General features: G+C 37.8%; 1 long non-coding RNA gene across 1 annotated transcript; it reads right to left on the bottom strand.

Moving 5' to 3' along the window:
- Positions 1-2,402: 2,402 nt before the first annotated feature.
- On the bottom strand, positions 2,403-16,782 carry LOC128198755 (uncharacterized). Its single transcript, XR_008251459.1, has 3 exons — positions 16,610-16,782; positions 14,058-14,144; positions 2,403-5,902 (listed from the first exon to the last, which is right to left on the bottom strand). It is a non-coding gene; the product is annotated as an uncharacterized LOC128198755 (long non-coding RNA).
- Between the last annotated feature and the right edge of the window lie 5,387 nt (positions 16,783-22,169).

The following is a 22,169-nucleotide window of genomic DNA, read 5'->3' as shown; positions in this document are numbered from 1 at the left end:
TGTCCTATTTTTGTACGTTATCGGCATCGACGCGACGCGATTAACGAGCGTGTCGCCGTCGCGCGCTGAAATGTCACCGCGATTTATCATCCGAACAGTGTACTCGATGCCGATATTTAGATACACTTTTTTGAACGATGGGGGATATTTTACAGTTTGCCCAAAGAATAGTAAGTACTTAGTTTCATCATAATTTGGCCTGAATAAAACATGCTACGTGTATGTACGGCTCAGAACATTGGTAGAGAATAATATCTACATAAAGTAGCAAATTGACACAAATAGACTACAAGCTCTTGAACAAAAATTACATGTGAAATGACCCAACGTGTATAACGCTTAGAAGGCTGTTTTTTTCCATTCCAAGAATTCCAATTACTCGCGTACTCACATGTAGCGCTCAGAAATGACAGCATAGTACTCAGAGTTATTTTCTGATATAGTAACAGCCTTCTAAGCATTATTGACGTTGGGTCATTTCACATGTAATTTTTGTTCAAGGGCTTGTAGTCTAAAAGTCACCACAGAAAAATATTGGAAAAATTTTAAATCACAGCCTCACTAAAATCGATCTGCTGTTATGTATAGGAACTATGTTACGAGTTTAACTGAAGTTTTCCCATTTCAGTACGTTTTCGGCATAGACGCGACGTGAATCCCTTGACAACAGAATTATAGATCCAAAGTAAGCTAACATTTTAGTCCGCAACTATTTAGCCACTAGCGCCAGTGGCTAAAAAGTTGCGGAGCAGTGTTGCAGTGGCTAAATAGTCCTGATTTCTTCACTAAATTGTAAATCGATTGGGAAGAACCATACGTCCGAACGTCATGCCTGGAACGCGAGTCACGCACAAAAGCAGCTAAGTGTTCATTTACACGAGCGGCAGCTGCTACCGACGACTGTAGAAGACGCCTCGCCTGTCACCGAGACGTAGCCGACTGCAGTCGACTGCGATCATCGGTAGAGTTGTGTAATGAACCCTAAGGATACGACCGGTCGTAACGCTGTAAATTGAGTGAACGAGCGTGTCGTCGTCGCTCGCTGAAATGTCCCCGCGATTTATCATCCGAACAGTGTACCCGTTGCCGATATTTAGATACACTTTTTTGAACGAGGGGGAATATTTTACCCCATTGACTCGACTCCAGACTGGCGTGCGGTGTGTGTGGAAAATTGGGTGAGCATTATGTTTTTTACGCATCAAGTGCTTGCTATCGAAACGGAATATCAAATGCGGGGGGTACTGCATTGCGAGGATATGCGAAATTGTTTGGAGCAACGAACCGTTTGTTTGGGAAAATTATTAACCGCAATGTAGGTGCGTACGATATTTCAAAAGGAAATACCTAACCCCGGACCAGACCTAACCCTACAACAATTTACGACATTTTAAATTCATCTTTGATTTGTCCACAACGGGGATAAATGTAATGTGTTGACCATACAGCCTGAGTTTTACGATATTTTTGAAGACTTATTGTTATCGCCGCTTCGCAACCACTTGCAGTACGGACGGCTTCAGTGTGCTCGTGGCGTTCGAGCCGTCCACATCTCTTGTTGTGTAATTCTTTATGGGTTACCTGGAATAGGCGGGGAGAGTGACTTGAGTGGAAAAGGGGAATGTTAGTCGACTATCAAAGGATCCTTTAACCCTACACACGTCGTTCACAAGTACGTGACTTCACTCAAGGTCATTCTCTGCCATTCTAGGGTCTTATTTTGGTTACAGTTTGATTTGTTATTTAAGTTATCCTGACAAGTTTTGTGAATCATAACCTTTGTTGAAATTAGTTTTCTTATATTTGTAATCATCACCTTTGAGTCCTATAATATTATGATTAGTAGAAGGTGAGATTAGGCAAGGGCTAACTTGTAAAGAATAAAAAAAACACTATGGACTCAACGACACATACATTACATAATAACAAGTTTACCTTATACTCGAATATATCGCCAAAAGGCAGTGATTCGCTAATTCACATGGGCCGACAAGGGTAGTGAATCGAACAAAGAGTGACAAATATTTGTCCACAGCTAAACGGAGAAGCCTTTGTAATCCCCTACCCGCGGCCTACCCGCATTACAATATAATGCAATGATATACGTAGCTATACAATATAAACGTTACATTGTGTGACATCGAATCTCTTCGAGATTTTATTTAAACATAGAATAATTATCTCGAAAATTTACTTTATTTTGAGCGATAATTGAGAGGAAATTGTTCGTTTACTCACTCGTAAACATTTTATATATATTCATCACTATCAAACCCATATTCGGCTCTCTGCTGAGCTCGAGTCTCCTCTCAGAATGAGAGGGGTTAGGCCTTAGTCCACCACGCTGGCCCAATGCGGATTGGCAGACTTCACACACGCAGAGAATTAAGAAAATTCTCTGGTATGCAGTATGCACTCTCACGATGTTTTTCCTTCGCCGTTTGAGGCAAGTGATATCTAATTTCTTAAAACGCACACAACTGAAAGTTGGAGGTGCATGCCCCGGTCCGGATTTGAACCCACACCCTTCTGAATCGGAGGCAGAGGTCATATCCTCAGGGCTATCACGGCTCAAGAACAATGAAGAAGATGGTTTAGTTTAATGTATAGATTTTAGAATCATTTGCATAAAAAGAAACGTGATCCATTTTTAACCCCCCTCTTCCGCGTCCATCCTGTGATAAAACCATATGTTTTCTGTGACAAAACACATTATTAAACCCCGCGCCACAAAAGAAGTCCCGTGACAAGAACTTGAACCATACCTGAACTAAAATTGACAGCGCCCTGTAGTGCGTTCAATTCGCATGTGTGTTCAAATTTCTGTAAAACTGTGATTATTTAACGCAAGTAACATGATAACATTGAATTAAGAGCCGCATAACTAGAATACGAGAGCGTGAAAACATACAGAAGAAAGGATGACAGAAAATAAGGTAATTTTGACTTCCTTGAATTCCTGTGAAAAACCCTATTTAGAAGAAAAACACTCCACTAATCTTCTACATAATTTTTCGCTCCAAAAATTAAAAAAAAACCTGCGACGGTTATTATGAATTTAGCCTTAAAATAACTAATATAAGTATGACAGCACAACGGTAAGAGCGGTCGGACTCATCACCGGAAAGGTGGTGATTCGATCCCCGCCCCGTTGGTCTATTGTCGTACCCACTCCTAGCACAGTCTTTCCCGACTAATTAGAGGGGAATGGGAATATTAGTCACATTTAAAAAAGATATGGCATATATTCTTTTTTTAAAAAAAACTTATGGGTACTCCCAATGTAGACTGATTACGCAGTAGGTAAGTTTCACTTTAACTTGTCAAGCATAACTCCAAACTTGTTGAATATTAAGTAAAAAGATCGATAACTTACAAACTCTGAAGTTCCGTAATAAAGAAATACTCAGCAGCGCTTCCCACTTGGCGGCCAGGAATTTTCACAACTTGAGAACATTCCGAACTTTCCAGTTTTATCAATGCTCACGTAAAAGCTGACGTATAAAAGAGAAATTATAATATATTTTTAACCGACTTAAAAAAAGGAGTAGGTTCTCAATTCGATGCGTAATTTTTATTTTTAATATTTGCTACCCCATAACTTTGTAATTTCTTAACCAATTTTGAAAATTCTTATATTGTGGAAAGAATATACTTCCAGATTGGTCTCATTAAATTTTCATGAAAATCGGCTCATTACTTTGGCGCTTTCGTTTACTGTGCTAGGACATACTAAAAACAGAAAAATAAAATATTTTTAACAAAAAATTCTATCGACTTCAAAATCACAAAAATAAACTAAAAAGCGAAAAAATAACATCGTATGTTAGGCTTGTGATCACTTTTAAGGCGGTGCCAACACAATGATTCATTACTGAAGCCGTTTAAATCATAAAATTTTAGGATTTTCAGACTGTTTTTTCTTTCAGAAACGACTTTAATTTATATACCACTGGCTTGGCACCGCCTTCAAAGTGATCATAAGGCTAACATATGATGTTATTTTTGTACGTGTTTGTTCTGTAAAAATTACACTCAACTTATAACACATTTAATTTAGCAACTAATACCTACCATAAGATTAAACATAATGTATTTATTGTAACTAAATATTATATTTAATTCGAAATCATTTTTTAACATTCAACGAAAGTGAGATTTTTACACATTATCCATTTCTCATCAGCGAACCAAAGCGTAGCAAATATCCAAATAAAACAATTTTCCCCTACTGACAGGCCGGGCTTAAATATGAAGAAGAGAAAAACCGAATGAAGCGAGGAAATCAATATCTATTACTCGTGATCGGAGGGGATTGCATCTGTAGAACCTTTGTTATAAATCTTTATAAGACCAACCTAAAGTTCAATCTTCGTAATGTAAGCGTTTTTATGGTATGGATATTTTGATCATTTATCGTATTTATATGTCGGATTTTAACGATCTCTCAGAGGAAACATTTTCGGTCTTGAAATTGTAAATTACTAGCAGACACCCCTGACTTTGTCCGCAGGAAAATCGATGTAAACAATTTTTCGTGAGTTGGCATTCAACAAAAGCTTTAATATTATAAATCACACTAATATTAATAAAGAAGAAAGTTTAGGTAAATGTGTGTGAATGTGTGTGTATGTTGGTTATTCTTTTACGCTGCTTTGCTGCTCCTTACTACTAAACAGATTTGTCACCAAAAATGTTTTAAACACACATACATTATTTATTTTTTACAGTTTTAATAAAAGACACAGCTATGGAATAATAATATTAATAAAAAAGACAAAAACGTACGCGTTGAATCAAAACCTATTCTTTTTATTAAGTTTGCTTGTAAAATTTAACCCCCGTGCCGCGGGGCGCAGCTAGTTTTATATAATTACACCTTTAACGTTTGGCGTTCTTATTCCAAATGAATTTCATAAACTACTAGACGGGTAGATTGTTGAAAAGTTATACTTATAGACAGACTTGTCGTTCAATATCACCTTATAGAATGTAGTATTTCGCCAAGAAGTTTCAGTCTCAATTACTAAGCATAATTCAGCTTAGACATCCAATCTCAACGGAGACAAAAGAATGGATTCTTGAAGGTCTCATTTAGTATCAGAGGCATTGTTCTAAGGCGGAAAATCAAGGAGCCGACGGATAAAGGGCGGGACCTTTTGAAATATAACAAATAGCTACCTGACCTCTGTGATGATGGAAATTACAGACACTTTCTTTGTCGTTGTGTCGTCTACAGTACTTCTGGGTCCGTATTATAAATTGAAGTCTGGTAATATCTCATTAGAACAACCGGCACCCGAGAAGTATTACTTTCTAATCATATATCATCATCAATGCGACAAGCTTTTCTATCTTTCACAACTCGCTTCGGTTGCGGATAGGTAGAGTCCGATCCACTCTCTTCTATTGTCTAAACATTTTCTTCTTTTACGCCTTTCTTCTCTTGCCCACTAACTCTCCTTTCAAGATTAGTCTTGGAAACAAGAACTGAGCTTCTCTCTGCAACCATCCAAAGAAGCTGCTCAGTTTCTTGATGATGGACATAATTTTCTCTATTTTTGTCATCTTTTCTAGCACCCTGGTGTTTGATGCCTTTCCATGTAATCTTAAGTCTTCTAAACTCTACCGCCGGTTCGGAAAGGCAGATAGGTATATTAGCTCTCGTATGCCGGATATTACACCAGTAGCCACACCCTTTATACCGGAACACAACAATGCTGTTGGATGTCGAAATAAGGACTAAAATAAGCTGCTACTACTATTAAATAAAGTCAGCTGTAGTTTTAAATTAGAGCATATTTTAAGCAAATTAAAACTAAATCTGTGCTGGAACTTTGTCCATAAGGTCAAAGGTCAAACTGCTGCATCAACTTGAAGTAAGCCTCCAGTATTTCTCGCTCTGAAAATAAAAAAACATTTTATTTTATGGGTTCTTCTTAATCGTACACTCTTGGCAGTGTGGTCGTGGTTGCAGCTTAGCAATTTTATGGATTACTCGCTCTAAAAATAAAAAATATTTTATTTTATGGGAAATCATTCCTCTAGATCACGAGACCTTGTGTTCGAGTCCTAGTTCATGCTATGAAATACATACTGGGCTATTTGTTCTTTTCAATAAGTACTTGAAAATTCTCAAGTTTAAAAAATTTGGCCAGTTCGAGGTTCTATATCCACTGCCCAAAGAAAGTGTTAATTCGTCGGCACTACTCATTAATGTCAACACCGTAAGCCCGTTAACCAGTTTTCAGTCAGTGTGGTGGTCACCCCGCTTCTCCTATAATGAAGCAGGTCTCTGACCTATTCACTAATTTGGTTTTTATTAACAACCTGTTATAATAAACATCAAATCAACTGAGAAATGTCAACTACATACTGTATGAAATCCACAAAGGATTGTCAGTAGGCACCTGATGACATTTGTTAAATAGAATCTCAATTTCGTATCGTTCGTTATCAACCCATATTCGGCTCACTGCTGTGGGTCGAGTCTATTGTCAGAATGAGAGGGGTTAGGCCAATAGTCCAGCACGCTGGCCCAATGCGGATTGCCAGACTTGACACACGCAGAGAATTAAGAAAATTCTCTGGTATGCAGGTTTCCTCACGGTGTTTTCCTTCAACGTTTGAGACACGTGATATTTAATTTCTTAAAATACACACAACTGAAAAGTTGGAAGTGCATGCCCGGGCCGGATTTGAACCTCCACCCTCCGGAATCGGAGGCAGAAGTCATATCCACTGGGCTATCAATTTCGTATATGTCAACTAATTTACGTCAAAGTTAGTGAATTACCCTGCTGATAATATATTGACGATAATGATGATTATCATCTGAAAATTATTAACACCTTTATGGGTTCGGGAGATATACATAAACTGTGACATTTATGGATTAGGGTGAATCAATCCTCGGCCAGCAAATATTACCCACGTCAGCGAGGGACCGGACGTGAAGATAGCATTGTTTCACATAAAATTGATCTGAACCTTATCTAAGCGACTATAAATTTCGAAACGCGACATACTCGGAGATATAAATGTTCAAAAAAAAAACTTTTTTAAAGGTCCATTTTTATTCATCCTACTAATAATAAAAACGAGAAACTTTGTACTGTAAGGGCTGAATTAAAAACGTCTAAGAGCGGACAAAGCCGCGGGCGTCCGCTAGTAAAAAATAAAACCTAACCAGTTTAAATATCAGTGGGCCCATTTTTTTATTTGCACTAGAGCCCAATTTTTCATTTGCACCAGGGCCCCATTTTTCCACTTACATTATGGCCCCATTTTTTAATTTGCACCAGGGCTCCATTTTTTAATTTGCACCAAAGCCTTTGGTTACCTAACTACACCACTGAACCTTCCTCATGAATTACTGTGATTTTTTTTATTTTTTTTGAGGTTTTCTTAATTGGTCCAGGTCTGGCTGGTGGGAGGCTTCGGCCGTGGCTAGTTACCACTCTGCCGACAAAGACGTACCGCCAAGCGATTTAGCGTTCCGCTACGATGTCGTGTAGAAACCGATAGGGGTGTAGATTTACATCCTCCTCCTAACAAGTTAGCCCGCTTCCATCTTAGATTGCATCATCACTTACCATCAGGTGAGATTAACAGATATACTTAGTCTGAATGAATTATCTCGCGAACAAAGTCGCAAGCATCCGCTAGTTAAATTAATTAATTAAATTTGATATCAATGGCCCCGTAAAATGAAATATTACAGAATATTCTTGCGGATGGTAGCCGCTGTGTTCACTGTTGTCACAGAAAAACAGTTCCACAGCCCTGTAAATATGCTTTGCCAATATCACAATAAAATTTCGAGTATTTCAAGTATTTTTTGTTTGATCACGGCAATGCGTACACAAAATATTTTCCTCTTTATCAATAAAGGGGAAAATATTTTGTTATTAAAATTATAAATGTATTTCGGAAAAACACATAATATATCAGATATTGGATTTTTAAATCACCGAATGTAAAACTTTGCCGCATATTATAATAACTAGTAGACGCCGCGCGGTTTTACTTGCGTGGTTCCCGTTCCCTTTGAGATACGGGGATTAAATATAGCCTATAATCTTCCTCGATAAATGGGCTATCTAACACTGAAAGAATTTTTCAAATCGGACCAGTAGTTCCTAAGATTAGCGCGCAAACAAACTCTTCAGCTTTATAATATTATTAGTATAGATGTGTAATAACATAGACTTAAATAATAGGCAGACGGTATCTCGCTGTCAAACAACTAAAGCACCATGGCGCCGAGTAGGTATCTCAGCGTGAGTGTGAAGTGAATACTGTATAGCCAAATATAAGAAATTAATGGCGATCGATCTGTCTTCATATGTGCATCAAATCAAAATTCAATTCAATTCAATTTCAATTTGGCTTACTTTCAAGCTCTTATTACGTCAGGTAATAATATTATTAGATGATGGTGATAATAATTAGTTGAAAACTTAAAATTAAAGTTACGAGGGTTCTAATCGCGCTTTGGTTCGAGAAGAGCCCAAAACAAACTCAACCAGCTCATTTAACAATAGGTATGCATTAGTGTGCGTATCAGCCTGAACAGGTAGAATCATAATTTTGTACTTATCACTTATAGTTCAGAAGACGGTGTCTGAAATATTTAGTACGTCTATGCTGTAAACGCTGTAATTTAATGAAAAAAATATTAAAATGAAGGAGAGCAGTAGGGTAAAATCAAGACCAACTAATAAAAATCCTTCTTCCCAACATAATACCGCTACTGAGATTTTATAGAGAAAAACAAAACTCATATACCTATAGCTTGGCAACTTCGTTCGTAACACTCCCGATGGTCCGCGCAGGACGGGGGGCGTGTAGCGATCAATGTAAAACCCACGACTAATGCACCTCACTTCGTCGCACGCACGATTTCACACACACGCAGTCTTTCCCCCTTCGCCCGCATATCCTGAGAGTGCTATCAACAAACTTGCCAGACTATAACTCAAAACAAAGCATGTAAGCTTACATGCTTTGTTTTGAGTTATTGAATACTATAATACAATATGTAGTAGAATATTAAGATGATGATCATGAAGTACAAAATAAAAATTTTAATAAAAAAATTCAACCGACTTCCAACTCAAAAAATAACTTTAACTAAAAAGCAAAAAATAACATCCTAACTATGTGCTACCTTCTGATCAGTTTGAAGGCGGTGCCAAGCCAGTGATGTTTTAATTAAACACGGTTAAACTACAAAATTTATGTGGTTCTTTCAGAAACAGCTTTAATTAAAACACGACACTGGCTTGGCACCGCCTTCAAACTGATCAGAAGGTAGCACATAGTTAGGATGTTATTTTTTGCTTTTTAGTTAAAGTTATTTTTTGAGTTGGAAGTCGGTTGAATTTTTTTATTAAAATTTTTATTTTTTTATTTTTAGTGTTAGCATACCTACTGCGTGTGTACAGTCACAACCTATCTAAGTGGAAAGTTCTTATCAATACAAAATTATCAAGTCCAAACACAAGGTAGCTACTGTGAGCCGTCGAGGAGTTCTCTTCACTGTCCCTCGTCTTCATCATCAGACCCTTAATACAGTCACAATCCATCTAGGTGGAAAGTTCTCATCAATACAAATTTATCAAGTCCAAACACAAGGTAGCTACTGTGAACCGTCGAGGAGTTCTCTTCACTGTCCCTCGTCTTCATCATCAGACCCTTAATACAGTCACAATCCATCTAGGTGGAAAGTTCTCATCAATACAAATTTATCAAGTCCAAACACAAGGTAGCTACTGTGAACCGTCGAGGAGTTCTCTTCACTGTCCCTCGTCTTCATCACCAGACCCTTAATACAGTCACAACCCATATAGGTGGAAAGTACTCATCAATACAAATTAATCAAGCCCAAACAAAAGGTGACTGCTGTAAATCCTTGACGAGTTCCATCGTCTGTGTTTCGGCTCCATCATCAGACCAACTCCAAACCTTCATAAAATTGTAGTGGTTTAAAATACCTTATGGAAACACTAACAAACGCACTAGCCGTCTCTACAACTTTCGAAAGTTCCCCTCAATTTCTCCAGGATGCCATCATCAGATCCTGACATGAAAAAAATGGGACCACTCTGGAAGTAAACCCTTCAAAACAAAAAAAGAATTTTCAAAATCGGTCCATAATTGACGGAATTATCGCTGGACATACATAAAAAAAAAAAAAAAAAAAAAAAACATACATACAGCCGAACGTAGAACCTCCTCCTTTTTGGAAGTCGGTTAATTATGAGGCGTCTAAATCAAGTTTTACCGCTACTAGATTTGTATTCTATGCTAGCAACCCGGCAAATGTCGATTTGTCTTATAAAAATTTTAGGGTGTACCCTAAACCTATACTAATATTATAATCTATACTAATATTATAAAGCTGAAGAGTTTGTTTGATTGAACGCGCTAATCTCTGAAACTACAGGTCCGATTTGAAAAATTATTTCAGTGTTAGATAGTACATCTATCGAGGAAGGCTATATACTATTATATATTATCCTCGTATTCCTACGGGAACGGAAACCACGCGGCGTCAGCTAGTTTTTTATAAGTCGGCTAGTATCACTCTGGGGTATGAAAAGTGGTTGTTGGCTGGTTCTCAGAAATACGCGATATGCCATCGATATAAATCGTAAGATGGGCCTCTCCTTATTAAAAACGTAACAAGCGCATGCTGTGAGTGGACGTGAACTTAAAAAAAATATTTACTGTTTTTTCTTATTTTAATCCCTTAAACACCTTCGTGTTCATTTTGAAAGTGTAAAAACACAAGCCACAACATGAATAAAGAGAAATGTGTTACGAGTGATGACGTACTCAATGAAACCAATGACAATTCCGCGACGCATTGAGGCCCATCTAATGATGTACGATCGATGCGATATGCATACAAAATTTTATAAAAATCGGTCCAGCCGTTTCGAAGCAGTTTTACCATGTCTTGGGAATTTTATTTTATTAGATAACAAATTTTGCAACCCTGTAAAGCAAAGACAGCTTTCAAAATCTTAGTGGATGACTCTCATTAATATGGAAACTCCATGCGTGTAACTCTGAGGTAAACGGGGTAGGGGCGGAGGGGGGAGGAGAAGGGGGTGTCCGTCAGTTGATCCGATCGCGGGCCGCTGATTGATGACGTCGATTAGTGATGCTCGCGCTGGCCCGAAATAAATTATTGTGGGCCATTTTTGTCGACGTTTTTTGCTCAGTAAATGCGAAGGCCGCTTTTCGTATGTGGAAAATTTAATGAGGATCACCCAGCTTTAACGGATTAAGGGTCTTAAGGATAATTATTCAGATCTCTGGAATATTAAGATTTTTATATTCGGGTCGCCGCGCCGTTTAAATATTTACCTCATATGAAGTGTGATACGGTAATTTAAAAAAAAAAACGTTTTCGAAGATATTTGAAAATTTTTTCAGCGTAGATTTTTTTATTAGAGACAACGGGAAAATAGCCATTGCGATCTGATTAGCTTTTTTGGAATTGTTTAAAAACGGTTTAACTAACGATGTATTTATACTATAACATATACCTGACTAACATACCTAACACACTTTACCTAACTGAAGACAAATATTCGTACAATAGATTACTACAATTAAAAACGTATAAAAATCGATGCCTAAAAATTCATTAGAAAAGTCGACAATTGTTTTAACTTATCGATAAATTACGTTCGCAACTAATGTTCAAATACACCCTCAAAAGTAGCCGACTCATGGCGGCTACCTCTATTTAAGAGTTGAAATAATTTCAGCTTTACGCTTTGTTTATTTTCGATAATGGAACGTGAGGCAGCAGTTTCCTTTTTCCCACAAAAAAATAACCTTTGGGCATTAAATCTTATTCTATTAAACGAGCAATCTTTTCTTTTATACATTACGGTCATTGCTTACGTTTCACTTTTACTTTATAGTAAATCAGATTTTATCTGATGCGGAGTAAAACAACTCTGTTCTATTTTTAATTTTATGCCACTTAGAGCCAGCTGATTCTGAACTGAGCTGATTCTGATTCTGTTTTTAATTTTATGCCACTTAGAGCCAGCTGATTCTGATCTGAGCTGATTCTAATTCTGTTATTAATTTTATGCCACTTAGAGCCAGCTGATTCTGATTCTGTTTTTGAATTTATGCCACTTGAGAGCCAGCGCAGACAAAGAAATCCTTCCTCTTTCTGTCTTCATTGCAATTCACCAGTCTTCACTACTTCATTATTATCATCATCATCATTAACAGCCGATGAACGTCCACTGCAGCTGAACATAGACAGCATCCAGTGGTTCCCTGCAACCCGCTTCATCTTCAGTCTTAGCCCTATTCACGCCTAAACCATATTTCAAAACAGCTTCCGCCGTTGCAAAGCTACGTGATACGAGTAACTTAGGCCCCGTATTTCCATGGGAACGGCAAGTTTGCGGGTAAAAGTATAAAACAGTTGCTCGTATACTCGTAATAAACAAATAAACAGCAATAAATAGTTTCAAAAAGTGATGACCAGGCCTATTCACTAATTTGGTCTTGACTAACAAGCTAATAAAATAAACATCAAATCAACTAAGAAATGTCATCTACCTACTGTATGATATCCACAAATGGTTCTCAATAGGCACCGGGTGACATTTGTTACATAGAATCACAATTTCGTATACTATGTCAACTAACGTCAAATTTAGTGAATTATATTACACTAAAATTATAAAGGCGATTGTTCCTCCTAAAGACTGCCAGTCCACCAAAGCGGAGCAAGGCAACGGAGCCAAGAAACTGAGAAATATTAACCAGTAGGATTGCACAAAATCTCCGCTCCTCTTAAGTTGACAGGGACTTGCGAGCTAGTTTAAAAATTCATATAAAACCGGTAACCGGAGCGGGGGAACGGAGTGGGGTTAAATAAATTAAATTCAGCATTTATTTATTTAACATAGTCTGCAACTCCGCTCCACTGTGTGGAAAGACACAGTACGCAACTCCACACCGCATTCGTCCGATTCACCACTACGCTTCCTCGCTCCACTTGGGTGGACAGGACAACCTTACGCTGCGACTATTAAAACGATTTGGGTGAAATTTAAAATGAGAATAGATGTTGCTCTGGATTAACACATACACTACTTTTCATCCCAGAAAACATCACGGTTCCCGAGGGATTTGTGAAGAACGGAATTGCACGCGGATGAAGTCGCGGGCGACCGTTAGTTATAAATATAATAGGGAACGGTCGTGACTTTGTCCGCGATAAAATCCTTAAACTCTTTATAGAACATACCTATATGTATATACTGTCCCCACCTAATTTATTTGTTATACATAAAAATGTAAGTATTCGGCGTACAACCAAGTTTATTACAAGAAGAGGTGCATCGAAATTTGATGTAAGCTCTAAGGAATTCTCACCATACTCGATGTGAAGGAAAAACATCTTGAGGTAACCTGAGAATTTTCTTAATTCTCTGCGTCTGTGAAGTCTGGCAATACGCATTGGATCAGCCTGGGTGGAATATTAGCTTAACCCCCTCATGGAGACTCGTTGAGCACGAGTGAGCCGAATTTGGATTGTTAATGATGATAACGATGATTTTACGTATGCTGCGCCTGAAGCATGAATTCCTTACGTAAGCCTATGACACTTACGATAGTTAAAATTCTAAAATACGTTTTTCGTACTATGTGTCATTCATATTAATTGATAACGAAACCGCTATTTCTTTCATTGTCACATACAAAAAACTTGGAACAAGAAAGCGTTAGTTCAGTTTGCTTACAAGAAGACGAGTCTAATGAAGATGACATTAATGAACCGTCGGAGAGTGTAACGGAACCTTCACTCCCTACCACTCAACCCCTCTCCCAGCGCGCGATGCGAGCAGCAGCGCGTCGCGCAGACGCTTGACAGTTTGGATCGTGCCGCGACCCGTATGGGTTCGAAACTAGTCGGGCATACTCCGACCTAATATCACGTGAGTTTTAGCCGTGTTTCAAAATCAATAATTATATTTTTCGCAGTGTAAGCCCTGACATATTCTCACCTCCAGCGGTATAGCGCAGAAGCGACGACGGCGCGATTCCATCCGGAGCTCCTTCCGCCGAGTGTGTGTCGCTCGCCTCGCCGCCATCTGCGGGCCGTAGTTTGTATTATTTGTGAGGAAGAAAGAAAGAAATAACGTATATTTTAAATATATACTTCACACCACAACGCCTACGCACTATAGTACCTGGTCAAGTCAAGAAAAACTCAAGTAGTAGAAGCATCAACAAGCGATATCATACATCATAGTTCCGGTTCCCTGAGAATGTGGGGGTAAAATATAGCCTTAAAATAAAGAACTTGAGAATATAAGGGTTTAATATAGCTTGTTTTGCTCGGTGAAAATGAGGCTTTCTATTAGTTTCTAAAGACAGTATTTTATTGTAAAGATTTTTTTATATTATATTTCAAATAACTCGTAGCAGCGGTGTAGAGCCAGCAGGCCTAAGATGCGCACGATGACATATATCGAAAAAGAAAGACAAATATAACAGCCGCGACGATGTCGAAAATATCTTTCATGTCCGTCGCTCTTGGTCGATAATGTCTTTTTCTCATAACAAAAAACTACGCGCGTGCCAGACCTACAGGATTAATAGCGTATTGGCATTTAAAAATACTGAAGCTTAATAATTAATTGTGTTAACTTAAGATTATAAAAATTAATAATATAAGAAGCCATGATAGCCCAGTGGATATGACCTCTGCCTCCGATTCCGGAGGGTGTGGGTTCGAATCCGGTCCGGTGTATGCACCTCCAACTTTTCAGTTGTGTGCATTTAAAGAAATTAAATATCACGTGTTTTAAACGGTGAAGGAAAACATCGTGAGGAAACCTGCATACCAGAGACTTCACACACGCAGAGAATATTCTTAATTCTCTGCGTGTGTCTGCCAATCCGAATTGGGCCAGCGTGGTGGACTATTGGCCTAACCCCTTTCATTCTGAGAGGATACTCGAGCTCAGCAGTGAGCTGAATATGGGTTGATAATTAATGAATGAATGAACATCATAATTACATACCATTGTCATTTAAAATTAATCTAATTAATTCATTATACATATTGTCATCAGTTCCATTTGTGGCGAATATATTATTGTCTGCCATGGTACGAGTATCAATGTTATCTTGGGTTTTGATTAAGTTCAACTCTAAACAGTTTATCTTAATACTAAAATATTTTATGGATACCACTACATATACAGAAAAACACAGTGTTTTTCTGTATTCTGAGGGATACCAAATACAAACACCTTTCTATTCAAAGCAAATAGAAAGTATTTGTGCATTTGTGAATTTGACATTTTATAGAATTGATAGCTGTTTTATTTTTATTGAAAAAATTCTAGAAAATTACTGAGTTCTTATGCATTTAATCCATTTTCATATATAAATAAATTATTTTAATGTAAGTTTTATTTTAATATCTATAAACATTAGGTATGAGTATAATTAATCTTAAAAATAAAAGTGAATTAAAATATAAAATTCTCGGTGCGATTTAACGGAATTGAGCTATGTACCTAAGCTCAACGAGTCGCGAAACTGAAGTGGCATTGGGCTGGGCCAAGAGCCGTTGGACGTTGGAGTGCTAAGTTGATGGAATGAGGACCCGAACCAGAAAGCATTGTTGGTCGAACCCCCACTGGTGTTTTCTTTTTTATTGTGTAAATGCCATAGTCTCCTTAAGAGGACCTCAGCGGCGTCACCGGAGGAATCCCTCCACTGGATAGACCGATGGTGTTTTAAGATCCATACAAAAGGTTTTTATGTCCAGCAGAAGACGTCTATCAGCTGAATTTGATGATGATGATGATGATGATGATGATGATGATGATGATGATGATGGTGATGATGATGATGATGATGATGATGATGATGATGATGATGATGATGATGATGATGATGATGATGATGATGATGATGATGATGATGATGATGATGATGATGATGATGATGATGATGATGATGATGATGATGATGATGATGATGATGATGATGATGATGATGATGATGATGATGATGATGATGATGATGATCATAACCGAATCGAACCGAACCGAAATTACTAAACAGACCTTATCAATAAAATTGTTCTACGTACTCATAAGTACCAAATATACCAAAATACCAAAATATAGGCGGCATCCCTAACCCCAGTCAAAAGATGGACGCGCAATAGCTTTGACGTTAAAATATTAATTGATTTATAAATATAAATCAACCGGCTTTAGTCGCTTCTAATTTGCATAGTAATTAATTAGTCTAAAAGCAGCGGCAACTCGCGCTACGAAACTGTTTCGCTTCAAATTATTATTTACTTTGGGATGAACGACTTTAGGGATTTGGGTAAAATATCCAGGAGTTTTTTTAGGGTATCGTAGCAAAAAAGCAAAAACGGGATGCTTAAAGTACTAATTACTTTATTGACTATTTTAGCACTGTGTCTGCTAAGTGGATTACGAAAATAAGATTCACAATATTTGTCAGGACAACTTAATTTACAAATCAAACTGTAACCAAAATAAGACCCTTGAATGGCAAAGAATACCTTGAGTAGAGCAGTCCCCCGGATGCAGCTTTAAGGGATCCCTTTCGACTAGCCAACACTCACTATTCACTGCTCAAGACATTAAGTAATTATTTATGGGTTATCTGGGATAGGAGGGGGAGACCCTCCTATCCCAGATAACCCATAAATAATTACTTAATAAGAAATGTGGACAGCCCGAATGCCACGAGAATACTGAAGCCGACCGTACGGCGAGCGCCTTATATCGCCAGTCGTTCCCGCCCGATCACTACCTCTCTCTAACTCCCTACTCTTTACAGAAACAAGTCGCGACACCTAGCGCCGGCACGAGCCAACACGAGATCGAGCGACCACATATCCGTCTCAGACTACTATTTCCTGCAATATCTACTTGTGGGAGTTACATACTTTACCTTTATACCTTTTCATATTTTTCTTTTTCAGAAACACGTGGAGGCATTAAACATAAATGAATATCAAATAATCAGCTCTATAGCTCTACAGCTCTACGGGACATCGATCTGATGCAATATGCTAAAATATAGCGGGCGCTAAATGAGGCTTATCAAACTCGACTCAGGTCTTCAATCCCTTGGATCTTTGAGAAAATCAAACTTGTGTCTACACACTCCAAGATTCACCCAAAAAAGGGAAAGTAATTGTTGCAATGTCTATATGTGTGTGTATAATGTGCTTATTTCTTGTTGACCTAGAGCCATTTTGCAAGAAGCAATTTCATATATTATGTCGCATATACATCACAAATAACTTACAAAAATATATTATTTGTATTTCGAAACCCTACATACACCACCTACATATCTTGTTTTAACTTTCAACGCCACCTCTTGCGAATTTATAATAAGTAGGTAATGTTTAAAAAACTCGGGAACTAATAGTGACATTTGTATACGAACAACATTTTCCCAACCTCAGCGAGAGTTCCAAAATCTAATGACTTCAGCATATTGCCTATTTTTTGAGTGTACGGAACTCTCGGTGTTCCAGTTCCACTTGCTCCTACACAGATATTTTTTTTGCTTACTATAGTTACTATAGGTATTTCCACAGACCATAGAAAACGCGAAAGCTGACTGTGATTATTTCCTTAGCTTGTTATCTTGATATTACGTTTGTTCGCTTAGTATTTCTATTTAATAAAAAGGTGCAGTTTGATGAACACATAAGAGAAACGTATATAACAGGCTTATAGAACCGAAAGCCTCTAGGCCCCTATTTACTTTTTACACCCGATGAGATAAAAAACAGAAAGTAGTACATTCCCCGTATTTTTCTCTAAATGATAAAATACAAAACTTTTGGGTTTTATTGTCGCAAACTTTTATACTTGAGAAACTTCCTTTTAATGGAGTTTTTACCGAGATGCCCTCTTTTTGTTCGTTTAATGAAACAATTGAAATATATACAAGTGCTTGTTTCGTTTTGATATTTTTAACGAAATGGACAAAGTAAGATGAAATTTACTGCTCTAAAGTTTCTTTAGCGGGAGTCTATGGATTTATGGCTCATAACGTAGACAAAATGAAATGTCAGAAGTGAAATCGAACCTTCTCTGTCGAAGCATTTAACTTTGTTTCGCAGAGTTAACCCGGATTAATATTTGTCTGACTTGTCGTGTCGTGACGCATCAGAACAGAATCGGTTTCATACATTATATATGGCAATGTTTACACTTATGTGTTGTGACATGTCGTGATGGTTTCTGCTGTGCTGCATACAAAATGTATGATACCGATTCCTTATGAACCGGTCACAACACGACACGTCAGACAAATATAAATCCGGCTTAAGACATTCCATACACGAGTTTGTTTGTGTCAATCATTGTGGAACGTGTCAATAGTAAAACCACATATTGAGTAATATTGATGATTGGCCAGAACAATAGAACGTCTAAGAATAGTTTTAAGAGGCAGAGGACAATAATTGGACCAAAATTGTGAAATTTTATGGCGCAATATTTTTTATATTCAATGATTAGGCTCTATAATCATATCAAAATAATATTATAAAGGCGAAAGTTTGTGCGTAAGTGTGTAGTGTGTAAGTATGTTTGTACCTCTTTTACGCTGCGACTACAAGCAACAAGTTATGTTAAGCTAGCGGCCGCGACTTCGTCCGTAGTTTTTCACAAATCCCTTCGGGAACCATGGATTTTTCCGGGATAAAAAGTAGCCTATGTGTTAATCCAGGTTATTATATATCTTAATACCAAATTTCAGCTAATTCGGTTCAGTAGTCGAGGCGTGAAAGAGTAACAAACATTCATATCATCAAAATCATCAGTTTTCGCAAACCTCGGGAAACCATGGATTTTTGCGGGATAAAAGGTAGCCTATGTGTCAATCCAGAGTAAAATCTATTTCCATTCCAAATTTCAGCCAAATCGCTTCAGTAGTAGCGGCGTTAAAGAGTAACAAACATCCAAACATCCAAACATCCATACAAACTTTCGCGTATATAATATTATAGTAGGAGTAGGAAGTATGGTACATTCTTAATACTTAACAAGAGTATTTCGGTTTGATACTACGTATTTTCGGCTATAATATTAATAGAATACGAATTGAAAAAAGCCTGCGCCTAAAGATATAGTCTTAGAACCGCAAAATCGGCTTATGTTTTTACGTCCGCACCGCATTGAGGCGTATTTCATTTATCTGGACCTTCAGACGCCATTTCCATACCGCCCTGTTATCTTCGATCCTCATACGCCCGGTATTAGAGAGCAGGCCTAGCGATATACCAAAACCAGCCTTTATATAGGGTCTCTTCATGTGCCAGGAATGTAAGCCTACCTACGTAATTCTATACTATAGAACTGCTTTAGAAGTATACAAGCTCCCGCGGATTTATAGAAAGAAAGAAAGAAAGAAAGAAAGAAAAATGCGTTTAATTCAAAATAATGCCACACATCTTTTATCTAGTTTTCATATCTGTAAGAATATTGGCATGAAATATAGCCCGTTTTTCGCTAATAATGTAGCGTTCCACTGGCAAACCACCACCGGTCCACCTGGTGGGGGGTCGACCAACACTACGCTTTGTAGTGCGGGGTCGCCATTCCAGCACCTTGGGACCCCAACGTCCATCGGCTCTTCGAACTATGTTCCCCGCCCATTGCCACTTCAGCTTCGCGACTCGTTGAGCTATGTCCGTGACTTCGGTTCAATATAAATAAACGAAATAGGAGCAGGATACAGGCATAGTTTGAGGCTTTAAGTATCAATGGGGAAATACACTTGGAACGCCTACGTCGGTCTATGCGGCTTTGGAGATTAGTACAACTTAGGCGTGTTATACACATGCGTCATGAATAGCTGGTTTTTTGTATATTAATAGAGTGTGTCGAATGAATACCATTAGTTTCATACCCTTGCCAGTCTTTTCTAACTACCACTACAGGGCTGTAGAATAGGCTTAGGGGGATAACGTTAAATTCTTTTAACGTTTGATGTTTGACGTGCTCAGTGCTCTCCGAAGAACAGTGGTGTACCACCACCACCACCAACTTTTCCATTCCGGGCTGAGAATTTTTCAGAAAAATTTCTAATTATAAAAAAATAAAAAAATAAAAATTCACATATACCAAACAATACCTCGTGAATCAAAACCACATAATATGCTAACCAATGAGACAATTTTGTTTGTAACAAGTTTGTAAGTCCACCACCCTGGCCCAATGCGGATGTGCAGACTTCACACACACACAGAATTAAGAAAATTCTCTGGTATGCAGGTTTCCTCAAGATGTTTTCCCGTCACCGTTTGAGACACGTGATATTTAATTTCTTTAAATGCACACAACTGAAAAGTTGAAGGTACCTGGAGCAGATTCGAACCCACAACCTCCGGAAACGGAGGCAGAGGTCATATCTACTGGGCTATCACGTATCTTAACAATTTTGTATGAAATAATAATATTAAATCTGTAAAACTTAACCGAGTTTGTGTATCTACCCTTACTGACGAATTTATTGGGTCGATAACCGCTGCCGGAGATATTCCCGAGGGCTTCGAGTGAAACACTCTAAAAATATTTGCACTGAAAAAGTTGTTTAAACTTTAGTTATCGGCTTTGCTTCAAATTATAATTTATTAAATCGAAAATATTCCAAAGGTGGAATAGCGGACTGAGAGGACAGAGACAGGGTCAAACCTTATTATATCTACTGTGGTCAAACCTAAAACAAATAGAATTTAACCCAAACATCTTTATGTATTCTACGACACCTACATAGTAAATACCTACTCGTAAATATTTTAGGAGCCGTGATAGCCCAGTAGATATGACGTCTGCCTTAGATTCGGTGGGCGCAGGTTCGAATGTGGTCCGGGGCATGCACCTCCAATTTTTCAGTTATGTGCATTTTAAGAAATTAAATATCACGTGTCACAAACGGTGAAGGAAAACATCGTGAAGAAACCTGCATACCTAAGAGTTTTCTTAATTATCTAGGTGTGTGAAATCTGATAATTAGCATTCGTCGTGGGCCTAACCCCTCTCATTTTAAGAAGAGACTCATGCTCAACAGTGAACATATGTTTATATGGGTAACGTATATGGGTTGTTAATGATGATAATGATAAAATATTTTAGATATCTAGAGCTACAAGACGCACCGCAGTTCCCTATGCGTAGTTCCTGATCCAGTGGGAATATGAAGACAAATAGCCTATGTGACTTCTTATAAAATCGACTATCTGCCAGTAAAAGTCGATCGAGCCCTTTTAATTAAGTTTAGCTCTTATAAAGTGATCTTAGTTATATTTGTACTCATGATCAGAAAACATTCACATTCAAACTCTTCATTCATTCTCTCATGTCCTCGTCCAAATGCATAAATTACATAATATCTCTTTTACAGTATCTCGCCATACGAACCAACTCCTCCGTTAGATATACTCGTGTATGTTACACTCTGACACTGAAACGTTCTCTGGAGGTTTTGCTTGATGCTGAAGTTAGGAGATAGTTGGTTGAGATAACAACATCAAGGTACATAAGTACCCACTCGTATGTCTACAACTATTCAAGGAATGCCGCACCAATATGTTTATGTTGTAATTTAAGTACACTCTGAAACATAACTGTAATAGAGTGAATCAGAACACAATGACAGCTGACATTGTCAACTGTCATTGTCATCTTGTCATCATGGACCAAAGGGAACCATCGCTCTCTCTTGCCCAACAGTTGCGCTGTGCACATCGTTACAAAGTATTATTAACCATTTAGTGTGATATAAATAGAATAGTAAAAGAAATAAAAGGATTTTATTATAACGAAACCAATAACAATACATGGCGCAGTCGGTAGGATACGAACCTACGCTCTAATAACAATACAATAACAATATCATAATACATATATGCTGTATATTGATCTATCCCATTCCTGATACGTTCACGCAGAGATACTCCGAGCATAGCTCGCTATAACGCACGCTGAATGACTTTGAGGACTCTTATGAGGCCCATAGTCAGAAACCAAGATATGAGGCACATAGTTGATGAGGCCAACACGCACTATTCAAAGATTTCGTCTTCAAACTGA

The sequence above is a fragment of the Bicyclus anynana genome, chromosome 14 (genome assembly GCF_947172395.1).
Source record: "Bicyclus anynana chromosome 14, ilBicAnyn1.1, whole genome shotgun sequence".
Classification (NCBI taxonomy): domain Eukaryota; kingdom Metazoa; phylum Arthropoda; class Insecta; order Lepidoptera; family Nymphalidae; genus Bicyclus; species Bicyclus anynana.
Note: the sequence above shows the minus strand (reverse complement) of the source record. Positions and strands in the feature narration are given on the sequence as shown.